Genomic DNA, 23,048 nt, shown 5'->3' on the forward strand with positions numbered 1-23,048 from the left:
GGGCTTGGGATCGGTGTTCTGTAGATTGTATTATTTTCCCTTATAACATGGTTATAAGGGAAAATAATAGCATTCTGAACGCTGGAGGGGTTAAAAAAAAATTAAAAATTTTTTTAGCTCACCTTAATCCACTTGCTGGCGCTGCCGGCATCTCGTCTGTCTCCTTCTTTGCTGAACAGGACCTGTGGTGAGCATTCATTCCAGGACCTGTGGTGACATCACTCTGGTCATCACATGATCCATCACATGACCCATCACCATGGTAAAAGATCATGTGATGGCTCATGTGATGACCGGAGTGACGTCACCACAGGTCCTGGAATGAATGCTCACCACAGGTCCTGTTCAGCAAAGAAGGAGACAGACGAGATGCAAGTGGATTAAGGTGAGTTAAATTATTATTATAATTTTTTTAACCCCTCCAGCGCTATTTTACTATGCATTCTGTATTCAGAATGCTATTATTTTCCCTTATAACCATGTTATAAGGGAAAATAATACAATCTACAGAACACCGATCCCAAGCCCGAACTTCTGTGAAGAAGTTCGGGTTTGGGTACCAAACATGCGCGATTTTTCTCACGCGAGTGCAAAACGCATTACAATGTTTTGCACTCGCGCGGAAAAATCGCGGGTGTTCCCGTAACGCACCCGCACATTTGCCCGCAACGCATAATGGCCGCCATAAAATTCAGGGAGTGTTGGATCCACATGCATGCTGGATCCACTCTGCCTTTTACCAGAATGCTATTCAGAATGCTTTTATTTTCCCTTATAACCATGTTATAAGGGAAAATAATAATGATCGGGTCTCCATGCCGATCATCTCCTAGCAACCGTGCGTGAAAATCGCACCGCATCCGCACTTGCTTGCGGATGCTTGCGATTTTCACGCAACCCCATTCACTTCTATGGGGCATGCGTTGCGTGAAAAACGCAGAATATAGAGCATGCTGCGATTTTCACGCAACGCACAAGTGATGCGTGAAAATCACCGCTCATGTGAACAGCCCCATAGAAATGAATGGGTCGGTATTCAGTGCGGGTGCAATGAGTTCACCTCACGCATCGCATCCGCGCGGAATACTCGCCCGTGTGAAAGGGGCCGTAGTATTTAGTGTTAGGACCCGTCTAACAGAGATCGCCTTGACGTACGACAGACTGGCTCAGATGGTTTTGTACAAAATGCATTGGCCTAGCATCTCACTTCATAAATAAGCGTAGCATTAGCACTATAATTTTTGTGACAATGGCATTGTTGTACTTTATCTGATTTGCAGGGTGCTGCTGCATTGTCTTTTGTCTTTTTTCCTCCAGGTCTTTGCCATGGCAGCATGTACCTGCGCACGGGGAGGTGCTGACTAACCCCCTTTTTTTTGCAGATTTACAATGCTGGAGATGTGGCACTCCAGCGAGTCGTGCACTCCTGATTAGTCTGTCTGCCCCATAGGCTGATTTTAATTAGTTTCAGTATAAAGCTGTAGCCTGCTCTCACTACATTCATTGGAAGTTGTCTGGCACAAGGAAAGGTATAGAGTGGGCTCGGCAAGCAGGTTGGTACCTGCATCCCTTGTAATGGAGGCCATTATGGTACCAAAAATTGTAAAAGGCAGAGTGGATCCAGCATGCATGTGGATCCAACACTCCCTGAATTTTATGGCGGCCATTATGGCGCATAACAGGTAGTATTTAGTGTTAGGACCCGTCTAACAGAGATCGCCTTGACGTACGGCAGACGGGCTCAGATGGTTTGGTAGAAAATGCATTGGCCAAGCATCTCACTTTAGAAATAAGCGTAGCATTAGCACTATAATTTTTGTGACTATGGCATTGTTGTACTGTACCTGATTTGCAGGGTGCTGCAGCATTGTCTTTTGTCTTTTTTCCTCTAGGTCTTTGCCATGGCAGCGTGCACCTGTGCACGGGGAGGTGCTAACTAACCCCCTTTATTTGCTAATTTATACTGAAGGTATTTTATATACAGGGGGCACTGCTGGGGGATTTCATACATAAGGTGGCACTATTGGGGGGGTATTTTATATACAGGGGGCACTGTGGGGGACATTATATATACTGGGGCAACTATGGGGCCATTATCGACCCTGGGAGTATTACAGGGGGGGCCATTATAGATACTAGGGGCACTGTGTGCGTACTGAGGGTACTGCAGGGGTTGGGATGCTAAAAAAAAAATGCTAAAAAAAATAAACCAACCAAACTGATCAGTTTTTCATAGCCATTAAAAATGGACAAATGGCCAGAAAATGGATACACACACATGGATGTAAACTGGCTATGAAAAACTGACAGTGTGTCCGTTTTTAAATGAGTTTTTTTTTATGTAGCCTTAGGGATTCACGGATGTGTGCTGTCCGGGTTCTCCAGCACACATACCCACTCATATTAATGTGTTTACACACAGCAGTGTTTTAGCATGGTCGGTGATTTTAGCACAGAAGCGCGCTCTACTTTGTCCTTGTTTACAGATCCTTCACACCCATTATAGCCTATGGGTCTTTGAAAGACACGAAAGCAACACGCATGCAATCCGCGTTTCATGGACCATTAAGAGGAGATGCTATGAAAATAACTTTTCAGCTGTGCAATGTCCGTAAAACATGGATAACATAAGGAGAGCAAAAAATGGACACAAGGACTAAATGCGGAACCGTCACGTACATCTTCACGGATGAATCACTGAACATCTGATCACGGATTTCATCATGGGCGTGTGAATGAGGCCTTACAGAAATCGCTTGATTGCAGTGACTGCTTCAAAAGGTTGTGAACAAAATATTAAGTTAAAGGGGTATTCCCATCTCAGACAATGGGGTCATATCGCTGGGACCCGCACCTATCTCTTAAACTGAACCAGTAAAGTCCCAGCAGGTGCACCGCACATGTGTGGCCGACCTCCATTCATTTCTATGGGGCTGCCGAAAATAGCCAAGCGCTGGCTCGTCTATTTCTGTCGGCCCCATTGAGGTAATAGAAACGGTGGCTCCCATTCATTTTTATAGAAATAAATCGAAAGCAGCCGCGCATGCCGCGATACGCATATCCTAGCGATATGCGCCCATTGTCCCTTTAAGGGAACCATCATTTCAGGCCAGTTTTATTACTTTGTTCTATAAATTGTTTTGTTGTACCAGAATTAAAAAGCAATGTCTGATTTTCAGTACATTTTTATTTATTATAACTTTGTCAGTTTCAAGTTATTTCATTGTGGGTTTTTCATTCTTTAACGGAAGGGCACCACCAATTTTGTTCTCGTGTATACCTGACATTATGCCACTGACAGAGGGACGTAGCATCATGGGCTTCATACCCCCATTATTTATATGTCCCTCTAGACTCATCATCCTCTATACTACCATCCACTCCCCATCAATATCCTGTGTTTTTATAATGCTGTAAGGATTTTCTCCTGCCAATAAAGTTTATTCCAATGAATCCGCCTGTTTATTATGGTCAGATTGATGCTGGATCTCCGTGGGATAGTAGGAACATGTCAGGCTATGATGTCATAATGGCTCCTAGACAACACACTCTAGAACCTCACTGGCTGGACGGCTCTACGGCCATTGCTGGTCTGCTCTTCTGCTGGATCAGAGCTACTGCCAATTTTTTGAATTTTTTGGGATATTTTTCCTGGAATTACCAGTTCATATAGAGAGAAGTTTTTGGGCTTCTCTCATCTTGCCTCATCTGAGGTCCAAGACCTATCAGGCCCTCCTCAATGGAGGTGCCAGAGCCTCTTAGGAGCTCCACTCCCTGCAGCGCACACCATTCACGCTGCCACAGAGCCCATCTACTGGATATGGCGAAAAACTACAAAAAAGATCTGACAGAACAGGTGAATAAATGCCTGACGGAGATCGCCCACTACGGCCCAGAGAGCCTCGGCGCCATCCTTCTGGATGTACACCACAGTCTTCAGAACCTAGACAAGTATATGGACCGGAAGGAGACAGAAAGTCAAGTGGAGACCACAATCGACTGGCTGAAGATGAACAGCGACAAGATGCTCAAGATGGCGGAAAACCTCCGCCAAATGGATATCAGTGAATATGAATTAGATATTGAGCAATACATCGCTAACAAAGAGAAAGAGGAAGCCGAAAGGGTTATGGAGGCCAAACGTGTGATGGAGGAGGCCAAGGTGAAAGATCCAAACCCAGAGAGACCCCGACGTTACATCATCTCCTCCATGCGGCAGAGGATGAGAGCCGCCATGAGAGTTGTGACCTGGAAATTTACAAGCTGCTTCAAAGTAGCATCCACGATAGAGCCCCCTAGTGGTGAGGATTAGTCCTCCTGATTGTGACCGGCGTCCCTGGCCTTCATCTAGTGACATCGTTCATCTGGTTTAAACTATATATTGATGGTTAATAAATATACCATTTACATTTCTTTCTGATTTGCTGCTTCTGCTCTGATATTATTTTTTTGTAGATTTGTGAAGTTAATATGTAAATTGAGAGTTTGTAAACCCTGCCTACAAGGGGTGTGGCTAAATCCATGGATTGGGGAGTGTGTGAAAGACGCGTACTAGGTGTAAGGGGATAATAAAGGGGCACTCCTAAAGGTCGCACTAAAAAGAAAAGGCAGGAAGGGGCAGAGCCTCGCTGCACATGTAGTGAGTTACTTGGTGCAGGGGAACAGAAGGGCCGCATTGGCACTTGAGCAGGAAAGAGCAGAAGAGGTAGTGAGGCCTTTGTCCTTCAGCAATGGGGATTAAACCTGATAGAAGTACAGCTGGGGCTCAGATCGCTCCACACAGACAAGGGAGAGGAGTCAGCCTTGCAAAATAAACTTAGAAGCGCAGCTATGTGAGGGATATTCTTTCCATTTGCGCCCCCCCCCCCCCCAACTTTCTGTCTTGAGCCGCGCTAGGCGATCGCCTTTCCCTGCCCACCTTTCATCCAGGCCCTGCTATAACCCTTCAACCAGAAACAATTCTATTATAGCCACTAAACTACTTATTCCTTTAAAATTGAGAAATTCAGACCCACCAACCCTCCAGCAATGGAGAGACAAAGTTAACCAACTCTGTAGAATTGAGGAGCTTTGTCGTTGGGACAATGGTACCAGGTTGAGATTTTCTTCAGTTTGGTCACCTTGGCTGTCACATCACCATACAACTTAATAGTCTACTCGTGCCTGGAGACTCTTGTCAATTTCCATTCTTCCATTCCCCATCACCATGGGAATGAATATTAATGCATCAATTATGTAATATAATGTGAAATGCGGCAAACTCAAATTATACTAATGATCTCTCCTTTGTTCTCTGGGGTATAAAAGTTGGGGTTTGGAGAGACAGGGGACCATTGTCATCACTACTAGAGATGAGCGAATCGAAGCTGACGAAGTGGAATTCGATCCGAATTTCAGGAAAAATTTGATTCGCAACGAATGAGAATTTCCTCGCGCTTCGAGGTAACGAATCCTAAAATGGCTGCTGCACGTGTGAGGAAATGGAGAAAGGAAGTCTGGGAAGGCGGGATCACCCAGACCAAAAGGAATAAATATGAGAAGGGAAATCATGCACTTTTATTAAATGTTGCTCTTTTCTTTTCTCTCTTCTCTTACTTCTATCATTGATTTGCATATATACTTAGAAACATACAGAAATAGATGTAGTATGTATGCCTTACAATTATGTATATCTCCCATCAAAATATCCAGTAGCATTCCCTCAAAAGCCAAACCTAGAAGTAACGCAACTCCTATGTGAATTGGTACCTATTTAACGCAGCAGACCAGTTAGCAGAGTTTTCCTGCATCTCTTTTTCTATTGTTTTATCTGTATGTTACATAACTTTTATTATGTTAGAAGAGACAATCTGTATGTATTGAACCAAGTTTGTTTTTAAAGTAACATTATGTAGATCTCTGTATGTCAGATATTCGAATGGAATGAATGTGATGTTCCAGGTGATAATTATTAGAGACAAGTGTTGCGCAAAGGGGAGGAATCTCAATTCCTCATGCTACTTCCCTCCCCCACCTTCTGCATAGTGAGAGGTGGGAGTGACTATAGCGCTAATTACATACACTTGTGCTCTTACTTATACCTGAGAACACCAGAAGCACACCACTGTTACGAATAAGAACCTTTCGAAACGCGTCAACAGCCTACACCAGAGAGAATTTGAGTCCTGTATTGTCTGTGCACAATTGCTAAATAAAGACGGAGAATTTGACACTTCAAAAAAGTGAGTGCTCGAGTCTGAATCTTCCTATTTTGCAAGTTGACACAAGTGCCGTGCATGGCACATGTTGAATCTGATTGTACAACGCTTTGTGCATAAGTACCCAGGCTTACAGGACGTCCTCAAGCAGGCCAGGAAGGTGTGTGGCCATTTCAGGCGTTCCTACACGGCCATGGCGCACTTTTCAGATATTCAGCGGCGAAACAACATGCCAGTGAGGCGCTTGATTTGCGACAGCCCGACACGTTGGAATTCAACACTCCTAATGTTCGACCGCCTGCTCCAACAAGAAAAAGCCGTCAACGAGTATTTGTATGACCGGTGTGCTAGGACAGCCTCTGCGGAGCTGGGTATTTTTTTGCCACGTTACTGGACGCTCATGCGCAATCCCTGTAGGCTCATGCGTCCTTTTGAGGAGGTGACAAACCTAGACAGTCGCACCGAAGGCACCATCAGCGACATCATTCCATTTGTTTTCTTCCTGGAGCGTGCCCTGCGAAGAGTGCTTGATCAGGCCGTAGATGAGCGTGAAGAGGAAGAGTTGTGGTCCCCATCACCACCAGAAACAGCCTTGTCATCATCGCTTGCTGGACCTGCGGCAACGCTGGAAGAGGAGTCTGAGGAAGAGGAGTCAGAGGAGGAATGTGGCTTTGAGGAGGAGGAAGACCAACCACAGCAGGCATCCCAGGGTGCTCGTTGTCACCTATCTGGTACCCGTGGTGTTGTATGTGGCTGGGGGGAAGAACAGACCTTCAGTGAGATCAGTGAGGACGAGGAACAGGACATGAGTAGCTCGGCATCCAACCTTGTGCAAATGGGGTCTTTCATGCTGTTGTGCCTGTTGAGGGACCCTCGTATAAAAAGGCTGAAGGAGAACGACCTGTACTGGGTGGCCACGCTACTAGACCCCCGGTATAAGCAGAAAGTGCATGAAATGTTACTGAATTACCGCAAGTCGGAAAGGATGCAGCAGTTCCAAAACAAGTTAAAAAGTATGCTTTACACAGCGTATAAGGGTGATGTCACAGCACAACGGGAATCTAACAGGGGAAGAGGTGAAAGTAATCCTCCTCCTACCACGACCACGCCGGCAAGGACAGGACGCTTTACAGACGTGTTGTTGATGGAGGACATGCAGAGCTTTTTAAGTCCTACGCATCGCCACAGCCCTTCGGGGTCCATCCTCAGGGAACGACTCGACCGACAGGTAGCAGACTACCTCGCCTTAACTGCAGATATCAACACTCTGAGGAGCGATGAACCCCTTGACTACTGGGTGTGCAGGCTTGACCTGTGGCCTGAGCTATCCCAATTTGCGATAAAACTTCTGGCCTGCCCCGCTTCAAGTGTCCTGTCAGAAAGGACCTTCAGTGCAGCAGGAGGTATTGTCACTGAGAAGTCGCCTAGGTCAAAAAAGTCTAGATTACCTCACCTTTATTAAGATGAATGAGGCATGAATCCCGAAGGGACTGACAGTGGGCGATACATTTGACTAAAAAAGGCCTGGTGATGAGATGAGCTGCCTTGAGCTAAAAATGGTCCACACGCTGCTGTATGTTATCTCTGCATGCCGGATGACTTGCGTGACTTCTCCGCCACCAACTAGGGTTCAAGACAAAATGTTTTAGTGCACTTTCTGCCGCTGCTTTAGCAGCGGCTGCAACAATACCTAATTTTTCAGGCATGTGTACATGCCTAATTTTTCTGGCCTCTGGTGCTGCACTGTGACTGCAAAAACAAAACAAAAAAAAAGGCACATACATGTGTCAATTTCCCTTCGTGATCGTTACCTTGTTGTGGTGAAGGGGCTTGCATATCACAATGAAGCGACCACCTCTATGAGTGTGTTGGCAATGGCAATGTTGGCACACCCCAGATGAGATAAGGTCATTGCTTCATTGTGAACAGACCAAAAGCGATCGGCTGGATAATTTTGCATAGAAAAAACATGAATTTTCTTTGTGATCATCTAAGGTGATCATTAAAGCCTACTAGGCCAACAATGGGCCCACACTGCAGAATCATTGTTTTCTGGATCACTTAACTGTCACTAAACTACCTCAGCACGACCATAGGCTTTGAAAAACCGCCATCGCCTGCAATCTGCCAAACGTGCGCACGAGCACAATCATCACTACACCAAGATTGACGCATAGAGGAATAAAATTTATGTCATGAGTGTGTCAACTATTGACAACTCTTTGCGGTTGTCTAAACTCTATTCCATACACGTCTCCTGATAGGGGACGTAACAGGGATTAAACTGATAGGAATAGTACTACTTAACATACCACTCATATAGGGTGGCACAGTACATTGCACGGTGCACGCGCAGTGCCCCAAATTGGAAGTAAGAGGACCAACCAAGCATCTTTTTCCATCTCCCGGTTCCTAAAATCTATTCCATACACCGGCCCCTGATAGGGGACGTAACAGGGATTAAACTGATAGGAATAGTACTACTTAACATACCACTCATATCTGGTAGCACAGTAAATTGCACGGCGCACGCGCAGTGCCCCAAATTGGAAGTAAGAGGACCGACCAAGCATCTTTTTCCATATCCCGGTTCCTAAAATCTATTCCATACACCGGCCCCTGATAGGGGACATAACAGGGATTAAACTGATAGGAATAGTACTACTTAACATACCACTCATATTGGGATTGCATAGTATATTGCACGGCGCACGCGCAATGCCCCAAATTGGAAGTAAGAGGACCGACTAAGCATCTTTTTCCATCTCCCGGTTCCTAAAATCTATTCCATACTCCACACCGGCCCCTGATAGGGGACAAAACAGAAATTAAACTGGTAAGAACAGATTTTTTTTTAATTTTAAAAAAAAGAGGACAGCCTCTGCGGAGCTGGGTATTTTTTGGCCGCGTTACTGAACGCTCATGCACAATGGCTGTAGGCTCATACTTCCTTTTGCGGAGGTGACAAACCTGGTCAGTCAAACCCAAGGCAACATCATCGACCTCATCCCATATGCGTTTTTTCTGGAGCGTGCCCTGCGAAGAGTGCTGGATCAGGCCGTAGATGAGCATGAAGAGGAAGAGTTGTGATCACCATCACCACCAGAAGCAGCCTTGTCGTCGTCGATTGCTGGACCTGCGGCAACGCAGAGAGAGGAGTCTGAAGAAGAGGAGTCAGAGGAGGAAGGTGGCTTTGAGGAAGTGGAAGACCAACCACAGCAGGCGTCCCAGGGGGCTTGTTGTCACCTTTCGGGGACCCTTGGTGTTGTACGTGGCCGGGTGGAGGAAGAGACCTTCAATGACGTCAGTGAGGACAAGGAACGGGACATGGCTAGCTTGGTATCCAACCTTGTGCAAATGGGGAGTTTGTGGTTGTGCAAATGGACTGTTTGCGGTTGTTTGCGGTGCGTTAAACGGGGAGTTTGGTCTGTCACTGTGAAGCGGGCGTAACCCTTACACTACCTGATCGATACAACATCATACCTGATGTTTTAAAGCACGTTATTCCAAACAATTTAGGAATGTTAGGTGATTTATGCCCTTTATGGATTAAAACCCGACTCTGCGTCAACTACGTAATTTTCCATGGGAGTTTTGCCATGGATCCCCCTCCGGCATGCCACAGTCCAGGTGTTAGTCCCCTTGAAACAACTTTTCCATCACTATTGTGGCCATAAAGAGTCCCTGTGGGTTTTAAAATTTGCCTGCCTATTAAAGTCTATGGCGGTTCGCCCGTTCGCGAACATTTGCGTAAATTCGCGTTCGCCGTTCGCGAATGGAAAATTTTATGTTCGCGACATCTCTATATATAATATGTACATACAGCAAAGCTCTGGGACACAGTTCTGCCTTCAGCATGCATGTCTAGCTCTGTCAATCAAAGAGAAGGGGGAGAGTGTCGGGCACAGGGGTGTAACAAAAGCAGTGCTCCAAGGATTCAGACCCACCCCCTGGTGTCCCAACGTGCTAATAATACATTTTTGATCATTTTTAGGTGTTTTTTCTATCTATCTATCTATCTTGCTGCTGGTTAATGTACATTACTATCATTATTTAATACTAGAATTTTCTCAGGGAGACTATTTATGGAAAAATGTGGCACCTCAAATCATATTTCTCACGGGAAGACAGGGTGTATACCAGACTCGCCCTGGAGTGTCATATAGACACCACGTACTTCCATGAGCCTTGTGGGTGACAACTGAGGAAGGGGCCAAGTATAGACCCCGAAACGCGTCTGGTAAATAGGAGACCTGCACATCAGCTGATGGACGTATATATTCCTGCCTGCACGGTCCACTACAATAAAGACAAGCTTTGCCTCCCATTCGACAGATAAGGACTGCTGCGATTCGACTCTCCGGCTCTGAAAGCAATTCAGAATCACCACATGAACAACTGTCGACGACTGTCCACAAAGTGAAAGCGGGACAATGAAATCAAAGTCCGCCTAGTCAAGCGACCATCTGTTCAAGCAGCTCCAGCTGACAACTCATAGTAAGACACCGCTGTACTCGATACTGCAGCCACGTGTGAGCGCAGATCGCACAGCGCATCATTTATTTCCTATTGTACACTGGTGTTACGTTGCCCCGCTGAGTGTAACTATATTTATACGGTCAGCATATCCAATATTATTGCTTCTAATATATATGAGAAGATACAACTGAGATTGTCATATGTGACATTCACAAACCACCTTCATTACTGAGGTTGTTATATGTGACATTCATAAACTACAATTGTAGAAACAATCCAGCCTCTCTATCCCAGGATCTAACAGTCAACATTGGACACTTTACTATTGCTCTATACACACTGAGCCAGTGATTCAGCACAAACGCACTTTTTTTGCTCATCTTTTATTGTTGCTACATGTATTCAACTCAGCATCGCTATATATGAATATTTATTATTATTTTTTTACTATTCATTCTATTGGTCTTATATGTCATTTATGTGTATTTTTTAAATAATAAATTACTCAGGTGTTTTATTCACACTGTCTCACAGATGATGAGTGCTCAGCCTTAATTTATACTTTGGTATACCAGACTCGACACTGGAGTGTCATATAGACACCACGTACTTTCATGAGCCTTGTGGGGGAGTGAAATTTGTTTACAAATAATAAGACCACAACCAGGGCTGTAACTATAATTCTATATAAGTCCCACAACCAAATAAGATAAGGCCCCACCACCTAGTGTAAGAAAATTAAGTAATAATAATTAAAAGTATGTGTAATAACATCATATATCAGAAAACCCACATTATAGCAAAAAGCCGCCATATTGTTATTCCCCCACAAAAAGGTAAAATGTTTTTGCACCTGATAGGTGCCCCCCAACCTTTGGGCCCAATAGCAAGTGCTATGGCTGCTATGGCTATAGCTACACGCATGACCACAACTGTATTTAAAGTCTGTCATCAGAATCAACAATATTAACCCAAGCACACTGCCTGGAAGGGTTGATCCGGTTGATTAAAATGGTACCTGTCTTGTGAAAGTCGATTGTGCAGTTCCCAAGAAAAGATTCTTTATTCTTTATGCAAGCAAAGGCTTCAGTGCACTGAGGGGCGTGGCCAGCACTGGAAAAACTGAGGAGCTCAGGTGCTCCAAAGGGCTAGGCCCCACCCCTCAGTGCACTGAATCCCTCACTCGCATGAAGAGTAAACATCTTTTTTCTCAGGAACGCTGCAACCAATTTTCACAAGACAGGCACTATTTAAATCAGCAGGATCAACCCCACCAGATAATATGCATGATTTATTAAGGTCGATCCTGCTGGCAGATACTCTTTAAATGCCCTCTAATCCCCTCTATTTTGGATAAGATTTATCTCATGAGGCAGGGCTTAGCATTCCTTATCTTGGGGCTAAACATTCTGCTTCTGCAAGAGGCTTCCCAGTCAATGGCTTGATCTTAGGTCTGTGAATTGGAGAGAAGTGCAAAATGGCTGCCTCCTGAGATGCCTATAGAAGACTTTTTTTTCTCAATGCTGTATAGATTGCAATATGGAACAGAGTAGGATCACAGCAGAAGCGAACAGCATGCGGTGTTTGGGCTCATGTCCACGAATGTAAGGGCTCCGCGCCCATGCTGTGGAATGCATGCGGCGGTTCCGCAATACACCGGTCACTAGCCGTGTGCATTCCGCATCACGGATGCGGACCCATTCACTTGAATGGGTCCGCAAATCCGGAGATATGGTGTGGAAGCACGGATCAGAACCCCATGGAAGCACTACGGAGTGCTGCCGTGGTATTTCCGGCTGTGCCTCCGCACCGCAAAAAAAGTAGTGCACCATCGGATGCGGATCGCGGACCCCATTCAAGTAAATGGGTCCGCGATCCGCATGCGGCTGCCCCGCGGTCGGTGCCCGTGCATTGCAGACCGTGGCACAGAGCTCTTACGTTCGTGGGCATGAGCCCTTACTAGTAGTTTTTAGGTTTACTTTCTACATTTAGTGCCACTTAAAATTTCCGGAATGAACCAAAATTGTGCCTAACCACGGAGCCTCGTAATAGACTGACACTTACTGTTCTGTAGAGGTCACCTCTCAGCAGTCATCTCATTTTCATAACCGACAAGATTACAATGAGAGGTAACACCTATATCTAGATAATACTGGATCCACCACTGACAGTAGGTGATGGGGACAATTCCTCTTCTCCCCATTCCTGCACAATGATCCCTGTACACATCACAGAGCATGCCACAACCCTGTCCTACTGAAGTCAATAGGTCATTCTGACTGAGGCCGCTGTAAAAGGAGACAATGTATAAATGGCAATAACAAAGGAAACAATGTGTCTGCATATTAGACTACAACTAGTGCAATCCTTCTTTTCCCTGATGTCGGATGAGTGCTTTAATCTAATGTGTATAACCAGCTTAGACACCATTGCCCTGTGCCCTTTTTTGTTTTTAAAGGTGTGATCTGGGAATTAATATTGATGACCTATCCTTAAACAGCTGATCTGCGGAGGTGCCGGGACTTGGGCCCCTGCCGATGTGATAATGATGACCTATCCTGAGGATAGGCCACCATTATAAATTCTTGGATAACCCCTTTAATATAACTTCTACAGTGGTCGGGGCTTACGTTTTCTGATACATAAGCTCCATAATGAAATCGTGAAATTCTGGCTGTTACCAGCAGCTACCACTAGGGGGAGTTTGTTTCCACCGTATGCAGTGAGCTTCTAAATGTATCATTTCAATCGACAGTATATATCCAGGAACTGAAGCTTTCTATCATAAAGGTGATGTAAAGGTACGACCACATTGGGTGGGGGTGGATTTTCTGCAGCGTAATTTCCACAGCAGGATTTCCTCTGCAGATTTCTTGTGAATTTTGATGTGGTTCTCACCCTATGCATAGAAGGGTGAAATCCAGGGTGGATATCTGCGACATAAACTGGGATGCTACTGATTTAACATCCACACCTCAGATCTATTAATGTTGCAGGTTTTTTTTTTTTCGCAGTTTGTGGATGAGGTTTCTTAAAATCGCACCGTTGGTACTGTATCTGCAGCAGCAGACCTGCAATGTATCCGACTCACGTGGACATCGCCAAAAATTTACTTGAAGCCTGAGAGTTATAACGAAACCATCAAATGTCACAGGAAATACTAATTATACAGTTTGAGCGTCTTCTGGTCTAGGTTCCACAGTGTTTTTTTTGGTAAACTGTAGATGATCTTTTCAGGAAATGATTCATCACATCCAGATTGTAATCTACAAAGTTAACACGAAATGTGAGCATTTTTTAATTAAAGCAAAAAATACAACTAAGTAATTTCATTTTGAAAAAGGATAAATTTACCAAGGTTCTCCCCTGACCAATCATCTTGCAGGAGAAAGAAAAGTACATGGCATCTGTTGAAATCGATGGGCCGCCTACACTACTCACAAAACGTTAGGGATATTTGGCTTGTGGGTGAAATTTCAGGATGAACCTAAAATGCATTCTATGTTTTCTAACCTTTACAGGTGAACTTAATGTGACCTTCTCTAAACTTTTGAATGCACATATCCAACTGTTCAATGTTTCAGTACTTTTTGCACAACTTGCTGTTCTCTAACAAGGAGCTTAATGGCAAAATTCACAACAGGTGTTTGATCCAAATACATACTGATAGGGACCTTAGATTGTGAGCCCCATTGGGGAAGTGTGATGCTAATGTCTGTAAAGTGCTGTGGAATATATCAGCGCTATATAAGTGCATAAAATAAATAAATAGAAAGCAGATGGCTCGTACATTGCTGCGGTCGTTATAGAGAAGGGGCGGTTTTAGACAACAATAATTTGGCTACATTTAATTGTCCACATTGCAGCTGTGAATACTGGGAAAACGGGCGGGCGGGCGCACCCTCCTGGTAGATGGCTTCTAGGCTGCCAAGCAAGTACGACAACATCACCCCGAAGATTTCACAGTCCTCACCAATATCTCAATGACGCATGAGTACATTGAAAACTTTGGCGAATGTCACAACCACATGGTTGGGTTTGGATCAGTACTGAATGTTTATCCCTGTAATAAAGAGCTTTATATGATTAGGCAGGGCCGGTGCAAGGATTTTTGCCAACACAAGCAAAGCCACATTTTTGATCGCCTAACTGAACTGAGGGGGACACTAATCAGAATTAGAGAGTCAGAGAGAGACTGACTAGTGCACTATTCTGAGTTTCTCAGCCATATACAGTATGCGTTTTCTGGGAGGTACTCTTTCTCAATACAGAGAGCGCCTAGTATGCAAAGTATTGTAGGCCAGGAAATCTTGGTTTCTGGGAAAGATATTCAAATTAGCTTTCCTAAGTCTATCTGATGCCAGCAAATGTAATATGTGTTAATATTCATATATTTTTCCCAGAAACCCATAGGAACATTGGCTGGCTTACTATACTGCTCATGCATGCTCTGCGCCCTCCATAAATAGAAAAAGTAACCCAACCAAGGCCTCTCAGGCAGCCAAGCAAAGTTTCTTTGCTCAGCTCTGTTAAAGGGTAGTTGCCCAGAAAAAGCTGGATTTGTAGTTAAAGGGGTTGTCCGGGTTCAGAGCTGAACCCGGACATACCCATATTTTCACCACCTGATGTTAGCATCGGAGCATCTCATGCTCCGATGCGCTCCCTTGCCCTACACTAGATCGTGCAGGGCAAGGGCTTTTTTATTTACAATAACACACTGCCGGGCGGAGGCTTCCACCTGGCAGTGTGTTCGGTGATGTCACCAGCTCTGATTGGCATGCTTTAGCACTGCCCTAGCCATTTTACTGGCTAGGGCAGCGCTAAAGCCCGCCCATCAATGCGGGTGACGTCACCGGGCTTCCTGGCAGCCCCGTGGAGAGCCAGGTTTGTCACCGGAACTCCTGAAAATGCCTTTGCCCTGCACGATTTAGCGCAGGGCAAAGGAGAGCATCGGAGCATGAACTGCTCCGATGCTCAAGTCAGGGGGGCTGCCTGGGTGAAAATGGAGGTATGTCCGGGTTCAGCTCCATTTTTTTAAACTCAGGATAAATTCCAAATTGATAGAATTGATTTGCTTATCTCTAGCATGTTTGTTTATACGTATGACCTTGTGTTTCGTATATCAATTTTCCCCTGTTTTTTCCCACTAAGTTTTCAATCAGTGCTTTTTCATAATATGATTTGCCCCTGATTGTAGCCTCAAATTGTTCAATTGGTGCTTTTTCATAATAAGAGTTTTATCTATTACTGTACTTGCATCTCCGCATAATGCTTCTCTGAAAAAGACATGCAAGCTAGTCTCCTTTCCAAAAGGAAGGAAAACTCATACTAGAAATCCAGCCTTTTCTGTGTAACTACTTTAACAGCGTGTGGCTGCCTGAGCGGCCTTGGTTGGGTTACTATTTCTTCTTATGAAGTACTCATGAGGAGTATCGTAAGCCAGTGTCACGACCTCTGTTGTGTTCGCCGTGACACGGTTGCCGTGCATGCTGTTGCCAGCGGCAACGTGTGTTTGTTGCAGCATTTAGGTGCCTGCCCCTTTTATCCTGCTTCCCTTCCTTGTTTGGTGCTGTAGGGCTTAACTATCTGGCTGGTGGGGATCTAGGTGTGTCCTGGGTGTGGCCTCTTGGATCTTTATATCCTGGTGTGAGTACGAGGTCAGCTGCCCTCCAGACTTTGTGTTAGCTCCTTTCCTGGATATACCATCTGTCCAGTGGGAGGGCCTCCTAGCTAGACATCGATGTCACCATGATGTCTCCCCCTTGTTCCCTCTGTCCTTTTCCCATTCTCACTTGTTGAATTGTTTGGTGTGGTTGGTGTTTTTGGTGTGTGTTTATGTCTAGTTCGGTGTTCCATGTCTGGTTTGTGTAGTGTTGAATTCCAGCATGGTTGCTAGACATTTCCACTGTCTATCTGTCGTCCCTCCAGAAGGGGGTTTCTGGGTTCCCCAGAGGGGAAATCACAAGTCGGTGAGCAGCTCTGCTTTGGGTCGCCATGCTTCCTGTCTGCATGGGGGTCCGATGGTTGTTGTGGCCCGTGGCAGGTAAGTGCATGTTGTTTCTGGGCTATTACCTGCGGATTCAGTGGCTGTTCACTGGCTGTCCCTTTCCTTGGAGCTAGGTCAGTGGAGACTCCTGTTCATCCTGCTTCTAACCTCATTGCAGGGATTTTCAGGGAGACTCAGGGTCTGAGGTTCCTGTGTATGAGCCCACCTACCATCTGGGTCTGCTCATACAGTTAGGAGTCAGGGCCAGGATTAGGGCAGCATTAGGAGGTGACCTGCTCTTTTCCTGGAGTCTGGTCCTAGCTGCTTCCCCATTTTCCTACGCTATATGGTGGGAAGTTTTCCCCCACTCCCCACCGTGACAGCCAGTCAACATTCCTCTGGGTTTCTGGGGAAATTATATGAAAATTAGCATATGTTACATCTGCTAGAATCACATAAGCTATATTTCCCAGAAATACAGATGGGCATTGCCTGGCCTACAATACTCCTCACCAGTGGCATACATAGAGAAGTAAGGGCCCCACAGCAAGGATCAAACCAGCCCCCTTCCCCCCGTCCTAAACACCTTTCAATGACCCTTGGGCCATTTTATCCACTGCCTCATTTGCTAAAAGTTGTTCCTTTAGAGGGTAGAGTCCTGACCAAGTTTTCACCCCCAGTAAAAAAGAGGATGATCCCAACTGGGCCCCCTCTTGCCCTAAGCCCCATAGCAGTCACATGGTCGGCTACTAGGCGCTCTCTCCATAATGAGAAAGTGTACCCCCAGACAACACATATATATTGCCGGGAAACCCAGATTAGCATACTGGTCTCTCTGTCTGTCTCTTACACATATTAGGTCCTGAACCAAATTTTTTGAAAAATTCAGGGAACCTTAAACAAACCGAATCTCAAAAGGTTTGTTTATCTCTAGTTGAAAGTATTTACCTTCATATCAGAGTATTAGAGCTGCTGTGAGTCTGAGGACTATAGCAGCACAGGCACAGAGAGCAAGCGATGGAGAAGGTAAGCAATATACTGGATGTGACACTGGGTGACGAGGAATGCCGCAGGCAGCAAGGTCTGTCTGTACACGGTACTGCTGCAAACCACCACTGGATGTATGACCATATTATCAGGGAGTGGGCACTGTGTATATCACAGGGTGGCATGGAGTGCTGTTTGCAGTTGGGTTACAGGGCGCTCTGTATGTGTCACAGAACCTGAGGAACTGTTAACGGTATATTCCATTAGATCACCGGAAAATGACCACTGTAAATTTTAAAGGAGTACTACAGGATTTTAGAGTCAATAATTTTTATTAAGATATTTCAATAAATGACAAACAATACAGCTACTACACAGTCGTAAGTGGTTGCAATCAAGTGTGAGTCATAGATGTACATGGAAAGCCCCCAAACAGGGGGACTTAAAATATAAATCAACAACATGTATAACAAAAGAGGTAAAGTTGTCAATAATTCCTCAGGGTGTACCAATAGGAGGGAGAGGAAGGGAGGGATCATGCGAATAGAGGGTACCGCCGCTACTCAGCGGGGGAAATTAGGAGGACATCTATTTTGAGGTCTTCCACACTCGCCAGGTCTTCTCAATCTTCGTGGTACTACGAGTCACAGAGGCCATAATTTGTTCATAAAGACAGGTCTTATTTACCCTTTGGGTTACATCGAGCAGTGTGGGGGGGGGGGGGGTGCAGAGATTTCCACTTTGAAGTAATAGCTAATTTGGCTGAGAGAAGGATGTGGCAGACTATCCCCCTGTAGACCAGGGGTATATCTGTGATTCCAATCATCAGCAATGCCATTGAGGGGGAGGGAGTAAACAAAACAGACATTAAATCCGAGATCAGGGAAAACACCTCAGACCAAAATGATTTAACGATCGGGCAGTTCCATAATACGTGAAACAACGTGCCTCTGTGGCCACAATTCCGCCAGCATAGGGGGGAGACAGACGGATATATCACGTTGAGCCTTTCAGGGGTGAAATACCACCTTAGGGTGGTTTTAATAAATGACTCATATTGGGTCACACAGGTGATGTTCTTAGAGATATACCTAAAAGCTGATTGCCATTGTGAAGGCGTGTATTTAGACTTTAAATCTCGCTCCCATGATAAAAGTGTCCCTGCAATTAAGCAGGGAATATAAGGGACGAAGGGTTTTTAAAGGCGGCCTAGGTAGTGACCATAGTGCTAACAGCTGTTTGTTAGCAACTGGCAGAGTGGGGTTTTCAGCTAGAAAATGCCTGATTCTAAGATACTTGTAAAATTCTACATTGGGGTACTACAGGATTTTAGTATTGATGACCTATCTACACGATAGGTCACATCAATATCAGATCTGATGAGCTAGTTGAAGGAAATCAATATTAGGATCCTGGAAAACCCTTTTAATTCTTTTTTTCAGGTACAACAACTCTGATCGTGCTCTCATTAACACAGTACCCTACGATCTTGTGCGGCGATGGTATTCCGCACATCGCGTCCTCACCACTCAACTGAGGAAGCGTGGGTGAAACTAAAGCCGGGCAAGGTGAGTGGAGGGGAAACCGATAAATGTGAAGCCATTGAACACTGTCTTAGAGCATAAAAAGGTTAATAGTGTGTATGTATTGGTTTTGCACAGCTACTATAGTATAGTAGTAGAATGATCTGGATCTTCTTCCTCTATAAATTGGATGACTATTGCTATAATTTACATTTTACAGGGGCCGACTCAGCAGTCTATCCTGAACCATTCGTTCCCATAATTGCCTGCTAATCCGAGAAGGTGCAAGTTGCATTTACAAGTGGCAACCACCGCCACTGTACGAGGTCTATTGTGATCACTTGTCACTATACAAATTCATTGTTTTTGGGTGTTAGATAGCTGCTCAGAAGTGATGATTTAGAGGACTGCATCAGCGATGCTTTCACCTGATGAATGAGCATTGGGTGATCGGCAGCACCAAGGCCGATTATTGGGAATGAGCACTGGTACGAACATTCATTCACGACCACAAAGGGTTTTCCGGTTTGCATCAACATCCTTTAAAATAACCATTCATGAAGATAGCTGTAATTTTATTATGTATTTATTTTATCCTTATTGCTCCTATCTCCCGTTCTGGGCTGTGGTCACATGACCATGTCCATGCAGCTCTTTCTGTCCATGGGCGGAGCAGTGATAGGGGAGTGTCTATGTAACTAGCTGGGTGGGAGGAGCTAAAACCAGCTGGGCGTTGTTAGGGGCAGTGATAGGGGAGTGTCTATGTAACTAGCTGGGTGGGAGGAGCTATAAACTAGCAGGGTTTTAGAGGCGGTGCTGGAGCTGTGGCAAAGGACGGAGAAGTGCATCATGGGTTTGGTTGGATACAGCAACAGGAAGTGCTACCTACAGGATGGAAATATTAAAACAATCAATATAAAGATCCACCAACATGTCCTATAAATGGGTTACAGACACTTCATAAATAACAATACGTGTTAATCTGGAAGTGCTCTAATAACCAAGCTAAAGGTGCAATGCTAAAGTACCTAAAGTGCCATCAGTGCCAGTGATGAAGATGTAATCAACCACTAAATCGGCAGCAATCAATATGAATATGAGTACTTATAAGTAAACTATCACTCAAATGAGAAATGCCTAATCTGACCGTAACATAGATGGAATAAACCTCCGTAATTAGAGTAGGTCTGTAACTTCTACAGCCCAATCCCAAGTGCACGGAACGACAAAAAGGAACATTGGCTATCCGTAATTTTGGGATAAGTTGTCCAGAAAAAAGAAAAATTCTGGTTGGCAACCCTGTTTCCCTTATCCATACAGGGGGCTTGGTGACCCCCTTCTCGGCATGTGGATATCACATTTAGGGCTCATGCACACAACCGTTGTTTGGGTCTGCATGCGAGCTGCATTTTGTGTGGGTCGGATGCAGACCCATTCACTTCAAGGGGGCAGCAAAAGATGAGGACAGCACTCTGTGGGCTGTCCGCATCCGCACGTCTGTTCCGTGGCCCCGCAAATAAATAGAACATGTTCTATTCTTGTCCGTATCCTGGACAATTATAGGACTGCTCTATTGAGGGAGGGGCGTACCGTTCTGCAAAATGCAGAACGCATACGGCTAGCATCCGTGTTTTCCGGATCCGCAATTTGTAGAATTGTACAAAACGGACACGGTCATGTGCATAAGGCCTTATTGTCATTACATTGGGAATGCAAGTAGTTACTAAAACAGACATATATTAGGGTAGGTTCACATCTCCGGCCCTTAAATCTGGTAGTATGATCCAGCAAAGGTATTTGTCCAGCCGAAAACCAGCTTTTATGCCAGAAAGCCACTGGATCCACGTCAGATCCCATTATAGTCAATAGGGTTCTGATAGTGTGTGGCAGTATCTGACTATCCTGAATACGGTAACTCGGGTAGTCTGTTCCTCTGCCAGAACAAACTACCGATGTTTAAGGGGTTTTCCGAAAGATTTTTATGGGTGGCCTATTCTCTGGATAGGTCTTCAGTATTCGCTGGGGATCCGACACCCAGGACCCCCGGCAATCAGCTGTTTGAGAAGGCAGAGCATTCTTGCAACTACTGTATGCCTAGGCTATGTGACATCTAATTCATTGGTCACATGGTCTAGACCAGGCATGCTCAACCTGTGGCCCTCCAGCAGGGCCGGGCCGACACAGAGGCTGGGGTGGGCGGAAAAACAAACCTCTTTTTTATTTTTTTATCACTTACTTGCCAGCAGCGCAGCGCTGCCAGGCGCCCTCCCCAGCTAGTGTTCACTCTAAGCTGCGCTTGTAGATAGGAGCAGGAGGCTGCTGATTGGCCAGTATCAGCTAGCTGCCCTGCCATTGGTCCATCCTTTCACACCCCCTTCTCCCTGGAGCTGAACACAGCAGGAGGCAGGCGTTCTCACAGTGGATCATGTGACCATGAAGGAGCATGTGACAAGTGACGTCACAGACCTCCTTCTAACAAATCCATTCTAGCATCTACCCAGCATGTATGTCAGGACTCTGCTGAGCAAAGACCATGTGCCCAGGTGAGGTGACCACAGAAGTGCCCTGGCAACTGTCTGCTGCTGGAAGCTCAATGTGGAGCTTTATGAATGTAAAAACTAATACCCAAGAGGCTAAACAAAACCCTGCTTGTCTGCTTCTGACCCTAATCTTAAAGGAAACCTGTCACCATGATTTTGCGCATAGAGCTGGGGACATGGGCTGCTAGATGGCCGCTAGCTCATCTGCAGTACCCAGGTCCCACAGCTCTCTGCGCTTTTATTGTGTTAAAAAACCGTTTTGAGTGATATGCAAATTATGTGATATGAGTCCTGTAGCCGGAGATGAGTCAAGCGTCAAGGAGCCCAGCACCGCCCCGCGTCCTCCGAATCTCCTCCTTGCCGGCTGACGTCACAGAGCTGGAGCGCCGAAATCTCGCGATGCGCGAGCTAGCGCATGCGTAGTTCGTTCCCTGTGCTGATGCCAGCACAGGGAATGAACATGATGCCGACACTGCGCATGCGCTAGCTCGCGCATCGCGAGATTTCGGCGCTCCAGCTCTGTGACGTCAGCCGGCAAGGAGGAGATTCGGAGGGCGCGGGGCGGTGCTGGGCTCCTTTCCGCTTGACTCATCTCCGGCTACAGGACTCATATCAGGTAATTTGCATATCACTCAAAACGGTTTTTGAACACAATAAAAGCGCAGAGAGCTGTGGGGACTGGGTATTGCAGATGTGCTAGTGGCCATCTAGCAGCCCATGTCCCCAGCTCTATGCACAAAATCCTGGTGACAGGTTCGCTTTAACACATAACGTTCATTTGATTGCAATCTACCCTAACACCTAAAGGGATTTTTTTTAAAACCTGCTGTTTCTCTAGAAGATGACCTTATGCTGATAGTAGTGTTAATAGAGTCTCAAAGGTCTGTAAAAATAGGGTAACTGCTTTTATAGACCCTTGAGACTCTATTAACACTACTATAAACATAAGGTCACCTAGAGAAAGAGCAAGTTTTTTAAATTATTTTTTTCCTTTAGGTGTTAAAACATAACTTATTTGATTGCTTGAACACCTAAAGGAAATCAAATAAAAAACCTGCTGTTTCTCAAGATGACCTTATGTTGATAGCAGTGGTAATAGAGTCTGAAAGGTCTATAGAAGCAGTTACCCTATTTTTATAGACCTTTGAGGCTCTATTAACACTACTATCAACATAAAGTCATCTAGAGACACAGCAGGTTTTTAAAATGATTTTTCCTTTAGGTGTTACAGCAATCAAATGAAAGTTATGTTTTAACACCTAAAGGAAAAACATAATTAAAAAACATGCTGTTTCTCTAAATGACCTGATGTTGATAGTAGTGTTAATAGAGTCTC

Source organism: Bufo bufo, chromosome 8, assembly GCF_905171765.1.
Source record: "Bufo bufo chromosome 8, aBufBuf1.1, whole genome shotgun sequence".
Lineage (NCBI taxonomy): Eukaryota > Metazoa > Chordata > Amphibia > Anura > Bufonidae > Bufo > Bufo bufo.